Source organism: Rutidosis leptorrhynchoides, chromosome 3 (genome assembly GCF_046630445.1).
Source record: "Rutidosis leptorrhynchoides isolate AG116_Rl617_1_P2 chromosome 3, CSIRO_AGI_Rlap_v1, whole genome shotgun sequence".
In the NCBI taxonomy this organism is placed as follows: Eukaryota; Viridiplantae; Streptophyta; class Magnoliopsida; order Asterales; family Asteraceae; genus Rutidosis; species Rutidosis leptorrhynchoides.
This window is the reverse complement of record NC_092335.1, coordinates 599,146,283-599,164,584: the sequence shown is the minus strand read 5'-3', so window position 1 is coordinate 599,164,584 and position 18,302 is coordinate 599,146,283.

Below are 18,302 nucleotides of genomic sequence, written 5' to 3'. Positions count from 1 at the left end.
AAAGAACGAAGAAATGGCATGATAAAAGAATCAGAAGTTCAAAAGAATTCAAAGAAGGAGACAAAGTTCTTCTTTTCAATTCACGATTCAAGCTATTTCCTGGAAAATTGAAATCAAGATGGTCTGGACCATTCATAGTCAAAAGAGTTTTCCCATACGGAACGATAGAATTAATAAATTCAAATGGGATTGAATTTAAAGTTAATGGTCACAGAGTTAAACATTACATACAGGGTCCAATGGAAGTCGACAACGAAGTTAATCACAATTTCGACAACACAGCTAACTAAGTGTGGGGAGAATCAAGTCTTTAAAGGATAATATGTATTTCTGTTAGAGTTAGATTGTCTGTTTTCGTGTAGTTCTCGAAAATGGAACACGTATGGTCTTTCCCTAGCAGACCCTAAAGAACTAGTCTTCTCCCCCCATTCTGAATTTTTATTTTTTTTAGGAAATGAAGACTGCCTGTGAACTAAACCATGGTCTAATGCTACACGCTTTGATCACTAAACGAAATAATGACATACTCCCGAGTGAAATAGTATCAGTAATCAGAGAAAGAATGGACGGAGTTAGAAAAGGATCCAGATGCGAAGATAATAAGTTACAATTTGGTAAAGGAAAATCAAAATCCGCAGCGAAAAGAAGAGCACGACACCTAGAAAAATGTCACAAATGCGGAAAGTGGTCACATGGAGGTAAATGTTCAAATAATCAAACCTATTCAAATACCGAATTTGTTACTTTATGCAGAGACGGACCGTTCATATGTTTAGAAGAAAAGACAATGAATGCTAGAGGTTACGCCTATGCAGCCATGGAAAACCAATTAAACCGACTATCTTATGAATATAATAGATCATATAACTAAGAAATCTATTTCACAGGTATGTCTGTACAGTTTTGTTTTTATTTTTATTTTTATTTTTTAACCTTTTGATAATAAACGCTAATTTGTTCGCTAAAAAGTATTAAATTGGTATTAAATAAAATTAGGTTTGGCGACCGAAATTATTGATATCATTCAAAAATTTATTACATCACTGCGAAATTTAACGTTTATTCTTAAGGTATAAATATCTTTAATCAATCAACCCAAAATATTTCAAAAATTCGTCATGAGTTAAATTAGGTCTTGGAACCGAAATTACTTTACCGAAAAGAGGGGCGCATATTTTTGATAATATTTGATTGATTAAAGTGGGATAAAAAGACAAAAAGATTTTTAATTTTATTATGTTTTTAATCTTAATATTTTAAATTAATATTGTAAACTTTGTAAAAACAATATATTTAAATTATAAATATTTGAAAAATTAATATAAGTTTGATATGAATTTATGAATTTTTAAATTAAGCTTGGTTTGAATTTTTAATTTTTAAAATATGAAATTTTAATTTTATGCATTTTAAATTTTAAGTTTGGTGTGAATTTTTAATATTAATTTTGAATTTTATATTTAAGTTGTGTGAATTTAAAAACAAAAATTTACTTTATCTCATTAAGTTAAGAATATGATTTTTAAAATTCGTCGTAAGTTGAAGACTAGGTCTTTGAACCGAAATTGCTTTACCCGAGGGAGGGACGAGAACTTTTATTATCATTATTTTTAATCTTATTGATTTAAAGTATGCCAAAAACATTAAAAAACCCAAAAATCTTAGCTTTTAAAACAATCGCTACAAAAAGACAAATTTTAAAATTTTGTCGAGGGACGGACTAGGGCATCGTCCCGAAACGACTTCGTCTTAAAAAGAAACAAAATTTTTAAAATTTTATTTAATTATATGTTTTAAAAGTATAAGGTTTATATAAAAAAAAAAAAAAAAAAAAAAAAAAAAAAAAAAAAAACAACAAAAATTCTGGAAAATACCCCCATGCGAGTCGCATGGGGGAAAGGCTTAAGCCATGCGACTCGCATGGCCATAAAATACTGGACAGGATCAAAACTTCCAGCGAGCTGCTCTGTCTCTCACATTACACACACATATACACGAACCATCTCCAAAACCCTCTCAATTTTTCACCAATTTTCACCAAATTTCTTGCAAAACTTCACAATAATCATGCCTAGATTCAGTAGTCTCAACCCCTTCAGGAGAAAGGTAAAGATTTCACCCCTAATCTCTTTAAATTCGAATTTTTGTGTTCTTGAGCTAAAAAATTTATATTTTGATTTTGTTAAATTTAGGTGTAATTAGAGCTAAATTGATGTTATATTATGCATGTATATCCTAGATAGAAGCTATTTAACATGAATTGAAGCTAAAAACTTCAAATTTTTAAGAATCTAGGGTTTGTGTTCTTGAGCAATTTAGGGCTTTTTGATATAAACAGGTTATGGCCGATTTTTGTCATGAATTGTTGCTAAATTAAGTAGTGTAACATGTTTAGGTAGTTAATTGATCCAAACTTTGAGCCTAAACATGTTTTTGAGAATTAAAGTAGACTTTTTAAGCCTAAAAATTCATGAACTTGGATAATTTGATATAAAGGCCATTTGAAACTTGTTTCATTGCTAGTAGTGATTATTTTGGCATGTTATTTGAGATAAATGCTTATGAACTTGATGTACATTTTTCGTATATGCTTATTTGACAAAGTGTAGACTTGACAAAAATATGAAAATGAGCACTAGTTTGATTTGAATGCCATGTAACAAGTGTTTAATTGTTATAATAATTATTGTTGACATGTTTAAGAGTTTAAATGTGATAAAACATTGTACACATTTTCGTATGTAAAAGTGTAGAATTGTTATCGTTAGGAAAATATGTATAAAATATGTTATGAATTGAACATGTCATCATAATTGTTTCAAGTTATTATTTTGCTAACACTAATGCATATTTGGATGCAAAAATTTTGTGTTTAATGTGTTTTGCAGAAAGCCGATACTGGAGGTTCAGGAGCATCATCATCCAGGCAACCAGAGCCCGAACCGCAAATGTTTCATGAACAAGAACAACATATGCAACAAGAAGAAGAAGAACAGGAGGAGCAACATATTCCTTATCACGATCAAGATCAATTATTCGTGAATCAGTTTCGTCAATTCGCTCCACATCAAAGGATTCTGAGCTTAGACATTAATGAAGATCAGTTACATCCAAATCTGAGATTTGATCGATGTTGGATAGAGTATCCAGATTATCAAAAGAACATGCACATTCTCTACAATAAGGTTGTTGAAATGCCAAGGGCAATTGACTGGGTACCTTTGGAAACAGTTGACCTTGCCGAACCGATTCGGGGATTATTGGTGCAAAGGTATGGTAATTCTCAGTTTAACGATTGGATGCGCCTATTTTCCATTCGTAGAACCATATATAGGGAATGGTGTATAGAATTACTTAGTACTATTAAGTTAAACAGTGATGTTAGGAGGATAGATGATAGAAGCTTTATTAGATTTCTGTTAGGTGGACGCATGTACAGAATGTCCATGATAGATTTAGCCAGGGCCTTACAGATTTACACCCCTGCTGAACTTTTGAGCCCCGACTGTAATAGCCTGATTGCCCAAGGAGAAAGGGTAGATAGGGAATTTGATGTTAACGCTGTCTGGAGGCGTATGTCACACTTTAATGAATTTCACGCCAGTGGAAATCATACATACTTAGATATAGACAGAGCTGAACTCCGGGTGATTCATAGATTCTTAGCAAACACAATCACACAAAGGGGTAGGAATAAGGAGAAATTGACCGTAAACGATTTGTTCTACCTCAAGTGTATTAGAGACCCGAGGAGTTTCGTTAACATTCCCTATTGTGTTGGTTATTATCTCGCTAATGTAGTTTCGGGGATGAAATCGGGGAGTATTATAGGTGGTGGTATTTTCATTACTCTCATTGGAGAGTATTTAGGTGTAGATAAGCACCAAGGGGGTCCAATGAACGAAATAGAGGACGGAGGTGAAACTATAAGTTCAAACCTTTATCACGGTGCAAGGGTATTATTGATGAGACGTGGTCGGGTACATCGATACGAGGGACCTCAGCGACAGGTAGAGAGAGGTTCGGATGACGAGATGGAGGAGGCGAACAACATTATAGGAGTTGTTCGGGAGACTGCTCTTGATTTAGGTATTCGTATGGAGGATGAATACATGACGAACTATGATAGGCATATGCAGTACGAGGCATGGCAACGCCGGAATGACTACGAGCATTCCCGGCAACGAGAGCATGACCGATGGGATTATCATCAGCGCCAAATTATAAGCCAGTTGCAGCCTGGTGAGATGTATTATCCGACCCGACCCGCATACTATCCCGCACATCAGCCAGAGATGAGACCACCCTATGATTCATATGATTATGACGCAGCATACCAGTACACCTATAATCAGCCATGGAACCCGGACGCGAACATGAATTGGGATCCATATCCTAATTTTCCTCCTAACCCACCTCCTGATCAGTAGAGATAAGTGGTAATTTTTATTTTTATTTTAAACACTTAACATTTATTTACGTTTATGTAATGTTTGATATTCTTATTATTATTGTGTACTAATATTTTTCTTATAGTTTGAAAGTGGGATGCCAAAGTTCCATTTCAAATTGCATGTATGATTATATTTGTATTGTATGTATTCTATTTTATGCACAAAACAGGGTAAAACAACGCGTTTTCAAAGACTGGCATTAAGTTCAGCAAAAGCAAGTAATTTTGACGACAATGATGCAAAATGTATGTGAAATAACAACAAGACGGAATGAACAAATGACGTGCACCATTTATCATTCAGCAAACAAACGCCAATATATTTGGAAACTTTGGTAAAAATTTAATCATTTTCACACAAATCACCCTCAATAATTTAAATTGTTACTGATTTCTTGCAAATGAGGGCATTGCAAGATCTTTAGTGTGGGAAGGGGTTAAATTCTTTCGGATTTTAAAACTTTTACTTTATACACTTGGTTACCATTAAAAATACTAGTAAAGCAGTAGTTGTATTAGAATTTAGTGCTCTCTGATAATAAAGAACAGCCCTGGTCTTATATACTGACTACCCAATTCTAGTAAAATTTTTAAAAAAATTTTCAAATAAATGAATTCAAAATCATGTTTAAACATATTTATGAACGATAAAACTAGGTTTTAACACCGAAATTATTGTTACCTCGGAAAGGACATAAATTGAGAAACAAACTAAAATGTTAAAATTCATTTAAAATGGAATAGAGGACGATAAAAAGAAAAAATAAAAAGCCAAGTGTGGGAAAATTTACCAAGTTATTTTAAACATATGTCACATATATCTGTAACAAATAACTAAAAATACTTTTGCTTTGGACTAAACTAAACTGTTTTACCCAATGAAAGAAAAGAAGAGATGGATCCACACGATGAATCAATTCCATCATTAAAAGGAAGTAAAGTCTTCCGAAAAAGACACGCGCTTCTTGATTTAGGTCATGAAGTTGTCGTTCAGACCAGCTGTAGGTTGACGAAAAATCTAGAAAAGTCATCACTAAAATCAGCAGGAAATCCACGGACCTCAGCATTAAACAGGGTCGCCAAGTGGTCAGATTTATCCTAACCATGAGAAGGATTTATCTCGTACAATGGGGAGGCACCGTGCAAATTAGCTAGATAAGACTAATGAATCAGATCCCCAGAAAGGATAATCTCCTTAAAGATTAAAAATCAGCTTTTAAGCCTGATATTACTCAATCCTTGAGATTGACCTTAAAGATTGAGAATTCAAACTCATGGAATTCAATGATATCTAAACTCGAGCTTGAACGAGAAAATATTTTGATCAAAATTATAAACCGATTTGTTTTCTGAAAACCCTATTTTCAATGCGTTCATTACCATTGAACGTAAAATCCTAGGAATTCACCTGGAATTCATTAGGTCACCTGAACTAAATCGGGTGTCAACCGTAAGAACGGTGGTTGCATAACATGGTCAAAGACAGGACTTTGTGCCAGACCGACAAATTATAAGGGTAAGCTTTACTATTGCTCCTACCAAGGATAGTAATTGCGTCCGACACGTTATAGGCCATAATCAAAAGCATGTCACGAGACATTGCCTTAACAGTTGCTTGTTCAACGCTTTCCTTTACAACCGGACGGTAGTTTACCGAAAGGTAATATACGGAACAAGTAAACTGGACGTGTTGCTTTCCAAATACAAGGTTAGCAAGTGGGTGACACAAAACCGCAAGTTTTGAGCTAAAATTTTCAAATCTGAAACCCACCAAACCCACAAAAATATTTTGCAAACACCGGTAAAGGGTTATTCCGGAAAACTTATCTAGGGTAAAAACTAGATTTAATTTTCAAAAGATCAAATGTTTTCATAAAAGATCCAATTTCCTTAATGGATCTAAATTTTTATAGTCATGTGGGACTGTAAACCATATCGTTACTACCATTGTTTATACCGCCGTATAGAAATCACTGATGTACAAAGTATGAAGAATAAAGAAGTGATTCTAGTATTTCAAGACAATGTTGCTTGAGGACAAGCAACGCTCAAGTGTGGGAATATTTGATAATGCTAAAAACGAACATATATTTCATAGCATTATTCCTCAAGAAAGACAAGCTTTTAGTTGCAATTGTTCTATTTACAAGTGATATTCGTTTAAATAATAAAAGGTGAAGACAAAAGGCAGATTCGACAAATTGAAGACAAAAAGGTCCAAAGAGCTAAAAAGTACAAGATACAATCAAAAAGGTTCAAAATATTGATGAGGAACGTCTCAAAATGACAAGAGTACAAGTTACAAGACGCAAAGTACACGATATAAAATAATACGCGAGGACGTCCGAAAATCCGGAACCGGGACCTGAGCCAAGAAGAAACGCCCGACGCAACGGACCAAAAATATCTAGTCTACTATGCACAAGAATATAATATAATATATATATAATTATATATAATTATATATTATATATATTATTATTATTATATTACGTCGGCAAGAAGAAAACAAAAGTAGTTGGCTGAATCCAGGGTGGCCATGCGACTCGCATGGCCAGAAGCACAAAACCATGCGAGTCGCATGGTGTAAGATTGCTGGTCAGGTCCTATAAATAGCCAGTTTTCTGACGAGTTTTGAACATCTTTTTTCTCTTCCTCTTCATAAGTAATATATATTTATATTTATAATTTATATTTTAATTTTAATTATAATTCTAATAATAAGGGTATGTTAGCGAATGTTGTAAAGGTGTAAGTCGAAATTCTGTCCGTGTAACGCTACGCTATTTTTAATCATTGTAAGTTATGTTCAACCTTTTTATATTAATGTCTCGTAGCTAAGTTATTATTATGCTTGTTTAAAACGAAGTAATCATGATGTTGGGCTAATTACTAAAATTGGGTAATTGGGCTTTGTACCATAATTGGGGTTTGGATAAAAGAACGACACTTGTGGAAACTAGACTATGGGCTATTAATGGGCTTTATATTTGTTTAACTAAATGAAAGTTTGTTAATGTTAATATAAAGATTTACAATTGGGCGTCCCTATAAATTACCATATACACTCGATCGGACACGATGGGCGGGGTATTTATATGTACGAATAATCGTTCATTTAACCGGACACGGGAATGGATTAATAGCCACTAGAATAATTAAAACAGGGGTGAAATTACATTCAAGGGTAATTGGTGTAATTGTTAACAAAGTAGTAAAACCTTGGTTTACACGCAGTCGATAACCTGGTGTATTCATTAAACAAAGTATTAAAACCTTGTTACAATTCGAATCCCCAATTAGTTGGAATATTTATCTTCGGGTATAATAATAATTTGACAAGGACACTTGCAATTTATATTTATGACTGATGGACTGTTATGGACAAAAACCAGACGGACATATTGAATAATCCAGGACAAAGGACAATTAACCCAAGGGCATAAAACTAAAATCAACACGTCAAACATCATGATTACGGAAGTTTAAATAAGCATAATTCTTTTTATTTCATATTTTATTTCCTTTATTTTATATTTAATTGCACTTCTAATTATCGCATTTTATTTATTGTTATTTCATTTTATCGCACTTTTAATTATCGTACTTTTTAATTATCGCAAGTTTATTTTATCGCACTTTTATTATTCGCAATTTCATTATCGTTATTTACTTTACGCTTTAATTTAAAGTCTTGTATTTATTTAATATTTTACATTAGGTTTTAACTGCGACTAAAGTTTTAAAATCGACAAACCGGTCATTAAACGGTAAAAACCCCCCTTTATAATAATATTACTTATATATATATTTGTATTTTTATAAAAGTAAACTAATATAGCGTTGAGCTTTGCTTAAAGATCTCCCTGTGGAACGAACCGGACTTACTAAAAACTACACTACTGTACGATTAGGTACACTGCCTATAAGTGTTGTAGCAAGGTTTAAGTATATCCATTCTATAAATAAATAAATATCTTGTGTAAAATTGTATCGTATTTAATAGTATTTTTCTAGTAAAATAATAACTATTTTATATACACCTCGTTCGACATCATCTTTGCTTTTGACAAATTTCGATCATATCTCGTTCTAGCAAAAACGGTGGTCTATACCGACCATTCTGCTCTTAGATACCTATTTTCAAAACAAGATGCTAAACCAAGATTAATCCGTTGGATCTTACTCTTACAAGAGTTTGATATTGAAATCCGAGATAAAAGAGGAGCAGAAAATCTCGCCGCTGATCATCTTTCTCGTCTTGAAAATCCCGAATTAGAAGTTATAAATGAATCGGCCATACAAGACAACTTTCCTGATGAATATCTATTGAAGATAGATTATAAAGAAATTCCATGGTTTGCAGACTATGCAAACTACTTAGTTTGTGGATTCCTTGAAAAAGGATTATCGTACCAAAAACGAAAGAAATTCTTCAGTGATATAAAACACTATTTTTGGGAAGATCCACATCTGTTTAAAAGTTGTCCCGATGGAATAATACGCCGATGTGTATTTGGAGATGAAGCTAGTAAAATTTTAAACCATTGTCACACAGGACCAACAGGAGGGCATTATGGGCCTCAACTAACAGCAAGAAAAGTTTATGATGCTGGATTCTATTGGCCTACAATTTACAAAGACGCACACCTTCTTTGCAAATCCTGTGATGCTTGTCAAAGGGCCGGAAAAATAAGTCAACGTGATGAAATGCCACAAAATGTCATCCAAGTATGTGAAATATTTGACATTTGGGGTATTGACTTTATGGGTCCATTTCCAAAATCTCATAATAATCTATATATACTCGTAGCCATTGATTATGTATCTAAATGGGCGGAAGCACAAGCTCTCCCAACTAACGATGCACGAGTTGTAGTCAACTTTTTAAAACGTCTTTTTGCAAGGTTTGGAACACCGAAAGCTTTAATAAGTGATCGGGGTACTCATTTCTGTAATAATCAACTTGAGAAAGTTCTTAAAAGATATGGAGTAACTCATAAAATCTCCACCGCATATCATCCACAAACAAGTGGACAAGTTGAAAATACCAACCGAGCTTTAAAACGTATTCTAGAGAAAACCGTAGGATCAAATCCGAAGGAATGGTCCATTAAATTGGAGGATGCACTCTGGGCTTTTAGAACAGTCTACAAAACTCCAATTGGAACCACACCTTTTAGACTTGTTTATGGAAAAGCATGTCATCTTCCAGTAGAAATTGAACACAAAGCATTTTGGGCTTTGAAGACATGTAATCTTGATTTACATGAAGCCGGACGTCTACGATTAAGTCAACTAAACGAATAAGAAGAATTAAGACATGAAGCATACGAAAATTCGTTAATCTATAAAGAAAGAATGAAGAAATGGCATGATAAAAGAATCAGAAGTTCAAAAGAATTTAAAGAAGGAGACAGAGTTCTTCTTTTCAATTCACGATTCAAGCTATTTCCTGGAAAATTGAAATCAAGATGGTCTGGACCATTCATAGTCAAAAGAGTTTTCCCATACGGAACGATAGAATTAATAAATTCAAATGGGATTGAATTTAAAGTTAATGGTCACAGAGTTAAACATTACATACATGGTTCGATGGAAGAAGACAATGAAGTTAATCACAATTTCGATACCACAGCTAACTAAGTATAGGGGGTTTATGTATTTCTGTTAGAGTTAGATTGTATGTTTTCGTGTAGTTCTCGAAAATGAAACCCGAACGGTCTTTCCCTAGCAGACCCTAAAGAACTAGTCTTCTCCCCCCATTCTGAATTTTTATTTTTTTAGAAAATGAAGACTGCCTGTGAACTAAACCATGGTCTAATGCTACACGCTTTGATCACTAAACGTAATAATGACACACTTCCGAGTGAAATAGTATCAGTCATCAGAGAAAGATTGGACGGAGTTAGAAAAGAATCCAGATGCGAAGATAATAAGTTACAATTTGGTAAAGGAAAATCAAAATTCGCAGCGAAAAGAAGAGCACGACACCTAGAAAGATGTCACAAATGCGGAAAATGATCACATGGAGGTAAATGTTCAAATAATCAAACCTATTCAAACACCGAATTTGTTACTTTATGCAGAGACGAACCGTTCATATGTTTAGAAGAAAAAACACTGAATGCTCGAGGTTACGCCTATGTAGCCATGGAAAACCAATTAAACCGACTATCTTATGAATGGGATAGATCATATAACTAAGAAATCTATTTCACAGGTATGTTTGTACAGTTTTTATTTTTTTTATTTTTATTTTTAACCTTTTGATAATAAACGCTAATTTGTTCGCTATAAAGTATTAAATTGGTATTGAATAAAATTAGGTTTGGCGACCGAAATTATTGATATCATTCAAAAATTTATTACATCACTGCGAAATTTAACGTTTATTCTTAAGGTATAAATATCTTTAATCAATCAACCCAAAATATTTCAAAAATTCGTCATGAGTTAAATTAGGTCATGGAACCGAAATTACTTTACCGAAAAGAGGGGCGCATATTTTTGATAATATTTGATTGATTAAAGTGGGATAAAAAGCCAAAAAGATTTTTAATTTTATTTTTACCATGTTTTTAAAATTAATATATAAATCTTAAATTAATATTGTAAACTTTGTAAAATCAATATATTTAAAATTGTAAATATTTGAAAAATTAATATAAGTTTGGTGTGAATTTTTAATTTTTAAAATATGAATTTTTAATTTTATGCATTTCAAATTTTAAGTTTGGTGTGAATTTTTAATATTAATTTTGAATTTTATATTTAAGTTGTGTGAATTTAAAAACAAAAATTTACTTTATCTCATTAAGTTAAAAATATGATTTTTAAAATTCGTCGTAAGTTGAAGACTAGGTCGTTGAACCGAAATTGCTTTACCCGAGGGAGGGACGAGAACTTTTATTATCATTATTTTTAATCTTATTGAATTAAAGTATGCCAAAAACATTAAAAAACTAAAAAAAAAATCTAAGCTTTTAAAACAATCGCTTGAAAAAGACAAATTTTAAAATTTTGTCGAATGAAGGACTAGGACATCGATCCGAAACGACCTCGTCCTAAAACAAAGGAAAACAAAATTTTAAATTTATTTTATATTTGTTTTACAAGTTAAGGTTTGTGTAAAAAAAATAAAAAATAAAAAAAAATACAAACTCCGCGACTCGCGGAGTTTGAAAGGGAAAAACACCGCGACTCACGGAGTTCCAAAAATACCGAAAAAAATAAAAGGGGCAGAACTGATCAGTCCACAACCCACACCCACGAAAACACTGCGATAAAACCCGCAAAAACCCGAAAAAACACCCCCAAATTCACAATTTTTGACCGTTAATCATCAAATCTTTTACTAAAATCATTTTGAGAAGGATGCTATCAAGGAATTACTCAAGAAAAACGATAAATTTCTACACCTAAACACCATTTAATCCAAAAATTAGTGTTCTTGAGCAATTTTTTCCCCAATTTGATTTTGATGCTTTTTAGTGTAATTATGCTTAAATTGTTTATGTATTATGCTTGTATAACCTAGATTGATGCTATTTAACATGATTAGAAGCCTTAAACTTCAAATTTTGAGAAATCTAGAGTTTGTGTTCTTGAGCAATTTGGGACTTTTTGATATAAACAGGTTATGGCCGATTTTTGTCATGAATTGTTGCTAAATTAAGTAGTGTAACATGTTTAGGTAGTTAAATGATCCAAACTTTGAGCCTAAACATGATTTTGAGAATTAAAGTGGACTTTTTCAAGTCTAAAATTCATGAACTTGATTTTTGAGAGATAATGCCATTTGAAACTTGTTTAATTGCTAGTAATGATTATTTTGACATGTTATTTGAGTTGAATGCTTATGAACTTGGCGAACATTTTCGTATATGCTTATTTGAAAAAGTGTAAATTTGATGAAAATATGAAAATGAGCTTAAGTTTGATATAAATTGATCATGTCATTGTAATTATTTTGATTGATGATTTTGCTGACATTAATGCATATTTGGATGCACAAAAATTGTGTTTGATGTGTTTTGCAGACTGAAAGGGGTGAATCTTCATCCCAATCTCGCAATGCTGCTGCTGAGAATGCGGAACAACAAGAGGTGGATAACTACTACAAACAAGATATACCTCATCCAGTCATGACATTTTCTGATATGCACTTGGAAGATTTGCACCCGAACCTGAGATTTGACAGACTTTGGATAGATTATCCAAAATACCAAAGGGGTTTGCATACTCTTCATTCTAAAGTTGTTGAGGTACCTAGGGTCATAGAATGGGGACCATTAGAAGCTGTAGAATTGGCCGGGCCAATTAGGGAATTACTTGCACAGAGGTATGGTAATTCTACTTTTAACGACTGGGTACGTTTATTCACCATGCGTAGACCTATATATAAAGTATGGTGTGAAGAATTGTTGTGTAGTATAGAATTAAATGATCGGGTAGCTAGTTTAACCGATCGATCTTTTATTAGATTTTTGTTAGGAGGTTCGATGCGCCACATGTCTTTACTAGACATGGCTCAGGCTTTACGTATATATACGCCTGAGGAGTTAGCATCTGCCGATTGTAGAGGGTTGATACTAAATGGTAGAAAGATAGATGAAAATTTTGATACACATGGTGTATGGAGTCAAATGACAAGCCATCACCAATTCAAAGGGGGAAATTACTCTTATTTGGATATAGATAGAGCTGAATTAAGAGTAATTCATAGGTTTTTAGCTAATTCGATTACACAAAGAGGAAAGAACAAGGAAAAGGTAAATGAACGGGATTTGTTTTACCATATGTGTATTCGAGACCCACAAAGCGCTGTAAGTATACCTTATTGTGTGGGTTATTATTTATCAGCTATGGTTAGGGGGATGAGACCGCATAGCATAATATGAGGTGGTATATTTATTAATTTTGATTGCTGAATATCTCGGTGTGGATATAAGTCGGGGGGATTATTAGTCGAAGAACCAGAACCCCGCGATACAATAGGTTTAAATGTATACCATGGTGCGAAAGTTTTAAAGAGGCGAAATAACGCCGCAGTACAATACCATGGTAGACATCCACAGGTTGAGAGAAACCAACAGCAAGGTAATGTAGGAGGGGGAAATGAAATGCAAGAAATGCAAAGGTTTATAGCTTCACAGGAGTACGAAAATGCTAGACATAGAGCATTTGAAGATTGGAAAATTCATCAAAACCAAATCATAGCTTATTGCCAACATATAGGTAGAAACTATATTCCTACTTCATCGCCCATATTCCCTCCCAGGTCTATAGAGATTCAACCACCGTATCCTACGTATAACCCAGCCGAAGCATTTTATAGCACCTATGGTTATGCATAGAACCCCTACTGGTATCAGTATCATCCCTAGTCTACTTAGTTTTATTTATTTTGTAATTTGTAATGTTGATACGTTTAATACTTATTTAATATTGTAATAGTTTTTATAATTTTCTAACTTTTATTCTTAGATTTTAATAATTTTTGAATATGGGGTAATATACCAAACTTCAAAAATATGTATATATGTATGCAGTTTATCTTATGTACACAACAGGGTAAAACAACGCATTTTCAAAGACTGGCATTAAGTTCAGCAAAAGCAACTAATTTTGACGACAAGATGCAAAATATATGTGAAATAACAACAAGACGGAATGAACAAATGATGTGCACCATTTATCATTCAGCAAACAAACACAAATATGTTTGAAAACTTTGGTAAAATTTAATCATTTTCACACAAATCACCCTCAATAATTTAAATTGTTACTGATTTCTTGCAAATGAGGGCATTGCAAGATCTTAAGTGTGGGAAGGGGTTAAATTCTTTCGGATTTTAAAATTTTTACTTTATACACTTGGTTACCATTAGAAATACTAGTAAAGTAGTAGTTGTATTAGAATCTAGTGCTCTCTGATAATAAAGAACAGCCCTAGTCTTATATACTGACTACCCAATTCTAGTAAAATTTTTCAAAATTTTTAATTAAATGAACCCAAAATCATGTTTATACATATTTATGAATGATAAAACTAGGTTTTAACACCGAAATTATTGTTACCTCGGAAAGGACATAAATTGATAAACAAACCAAAATGTTAAAATTCATTTAAAATGGAATAGAGGACAATAAAAAGGAAAATAAAAGCCAAGTGTGGGAAAATTCTCCAAGTTATTCAAAACATATGTCACATATTTTTGTACAAATAATTGAAAATACTTTTGCTTTGGACTAAACTAAACTGTTTTACCCGATGAAAGAAAAGAAGAGATGGATCTACACAATGAATCAATTCCATCATTAAAAGGAAGTAAAGTCTTCCGAAAAAGAAACGCGCTTCTTGATTTAGGTCAGGAAGTTGTCGTCCAGACCAACTGTAGGTTGACGAAAAACCTAGAAAAGTCATCACTAAAATCAGTAGGAAATCCACGGACCTCAGCATTAAACAGGGTCGCCAAGTGGTCAGATTTATCCTAACCATGAGAAGGATTTATCTCGTACAATGGGGGGGGCACCATGCAAATTAGCTGGATAAGACTAATGAATCAGATCCCCAGAAAGGATAATCTCCTTAAAAGATCAAAAATCAGCTTTTAAGCCTGATATTACTCAATCCTTGAGATTGACCTTAAAGATTGAGAATTACTAACTCATGGAATTCAATGATATCTAAACTCGAGCCTGAACGAGAAAATATTTTGATCAAAATTACAAACCGATTTGTTTTCTAAAAACCCATTTTCAATGCATTCATTACCATTGAACGTAAAATCCTAGGAATTCACGTGGAATTTATTAGGTCACCTGAACCAAATCGGGTGTCAACCGTAAGAACGGTGGTTGCATAGTGGTCAAAGACAGGACCTTGTGCCAAACCTACAAATTATAAGGGTGAGCTTTACTATTGCTCCTACCAAGGATAGTAATTGAGTCTGACACGTTATAGACCATAATTAAAAGCATGTCAGGGGACATTGCCTTCACAGTTGCTTGTTCAACGCTTTCCTTTACAACCGGACGGTAGTTTACCGAAAGGTAATATACGGGACAAGTAAACTGGACGTGTTGCTTTCCAAATACAAGGTTAGCAAGTGGGTGACACAAAACCATAAGTTTTGAGCTAAAATTTTCAAATCTGAAACCCACCAAACCCACAAAAATATTTTGCAAACACCGGTGAAGGGTTATTCCGGAAAACTTATCTAGGGTAAAAACTAGATTTAATTTTCAAAAGATCAAATGTTTTCATAAAGATCCAATTTTCTTAATGGATCTAAATTTTTATAGTCATGTGGGACTGTAAACCATATCGTTACTACCATTGTTTATACCGCCGTATAGAAATCACTGATGTACAAAGTGTGAAGAATAAAGAAGTGATTCTAGTATTTCAAGACGATATTGCTTGAGGACAAGCAACGCTCAAGTGTGGGAATATTTGATAATGCTAAAAACGAACATATATTTCATAGCATTATTCCTCAAGAAAGACAAGTTTTTAGTTGCAATTGTTCTATTTACAAGTGATATTCGTTTAAATAATAAAAGGTGAAGACAAAAGACAGATTCGACGAATTGAAGACGCAAACGACCAAAAAGCTCAAAAGTACAAAAGACAATTAAAGAGGTTCCAATTATTGATAAGAAACGTCTCGAAATTACAAGAGTACAAGATTCAAAACGCAAAGTACAAGATATTAAATTGTACGCAAGGACGTTCGAAAATCCGGAACCGGGACCAGAGTCAACTCTCAATGCTCGACGCAACGGACTAAAAATTACAAGTTACCTATGTATATAAATATAATATAATATATAATTAATTATATAAATTATATATATATTATATTTATATAATAAACCGTCGGTAAACAAAGAGCCAAAATGGAGTGAGCTGTAATTACAAACTCCGCGACTCGCGGAGTTTGAAGAAGGAATGGGCCGCGAGTCGCGGAGCCCCAAAAGCTGAAACTCCCTATAAAGCCCAACGAATTCTGATCAATTTTTCATCCAATATCCATCAATCTTTCTATCTATATACGTAATATTTATATTTATAATTTATATTTTAATTTTAATTTTATTTTTAATCCTAATAATAAGGGTATGTTAGCAAATGTTGTAAGGGTGTAAGTCGAAATTCTGTCCGTGTAACGCTACGCTATTTTTAATCATTGTAAGTTATGTTCAACCTTTTTAATTTAATGTCTCGTAGCTAAGTTATTATTATGCTTATTTAATACCGAAGTAATCATGATGTTGGGCTAATTACTAAAATTGGGTAATTGGGCTTTGTACCATAATTGGGGTTTGGATAAAAGAACGACACTTATGGAAATTAGACTATGGGCTATTAATGGGTTTTATATTAACTAAACAATACCTTGTTAATTTAATATACAAACTTATAATTTGACGTATTTATATATAACCACATACACTTGACTGGGTACGGTGGGCGGGATATCTATAAATACCAATAATTATTCATTTTACCGGATACGGAACTGGATTAATAGTTAATAGACTTGTTGAAACAATGGTGAATTGTAGTGACCCGAACTTTTCCATGTTTATATATATTAATTGAGATTGATATTTACATGATTAAATGTTTCTAACATGTTAAGCAATCAAACTTGTTAAGACTTGATTAATTGAAATATGTTTCATATAGACAATTGACCACCCAAGTTGACCGGCGATTCACGAACGTTAAAACTTGTAAAAATGACATGACGATATATATATGGATATACATATGGTTAACATGAGATTATGATAAGTAAGTATCTCCATAAGTATATTAACAATGAGTTATATACATATAAACAAGACTACTAACTTAAGGATTTCGAAACGAGACATATATGTAACGATTATCGTTGTAACGACATTTAAATGTATATATATCATATTAAGATATATTAATATATCATAATATCATGATAATATAATAATTTAACATCTCATTAGATATAATAAACAATGGGTTAACAACATTAATTGAGATCGTTAACTTAAAGGTTTCAAAACAACACTTACATGTAACGACTAACGATGACTTAACGACTCAGTTAAAATGTATATACATGTAGTGTATTTAGATGTATTAAAATACTTTTGGAAGACTTCAAGACATATATCAAAACACTCATACTTAACGAAAATGGTTACAGTTACTTTTCCATTCTTTTCTTTCATCAAGAATTCTAGTCGTATTCTTACCCGTATTATACACAGCTTCAAAACGTACTTACTATGAGTATATAAAAATTGGAACTAGCATGGGATTCCACTCTTGATTATGTCATGTATGACTAATCAATTTTAACTTCTACCATGAGCTAGTCAACTAACTAGAACTCCTTTTAACCCCACTCACCACTCACCAATTACCACTCATCATTCACTCCATTTCACTTCCAATTCTCTTTCTAATTCTCTCTCAACACACACACACTATTATGAACGTATTTTTACAGTAGTTAATCATCATCTTCATCAAAAATCACTTCAAGAATCAAGCTATAATCATCATAGAAAGAACACTTCAAGAACACTTCAAAAATCCCTTCAAGTTTACTAATTTACTTCCAAGCTTTCTAATCCATTCCAAGTAATCATCTAAGATCAAGAAACCTTTGTTATATACAGTAGGTTATCTTTCTTATTCAAGGTAATATTCATATTGAAACTTTGATTCAATTTCTATAACTATAAACTATCTTAATTCGAGTAAAAATCTTACTTGAACTTGTTTTTGTGTCATGATCCTACTTCAAGAACTTTCAAGCCATCCAAGATCCTTTGAAGCTAGATCATT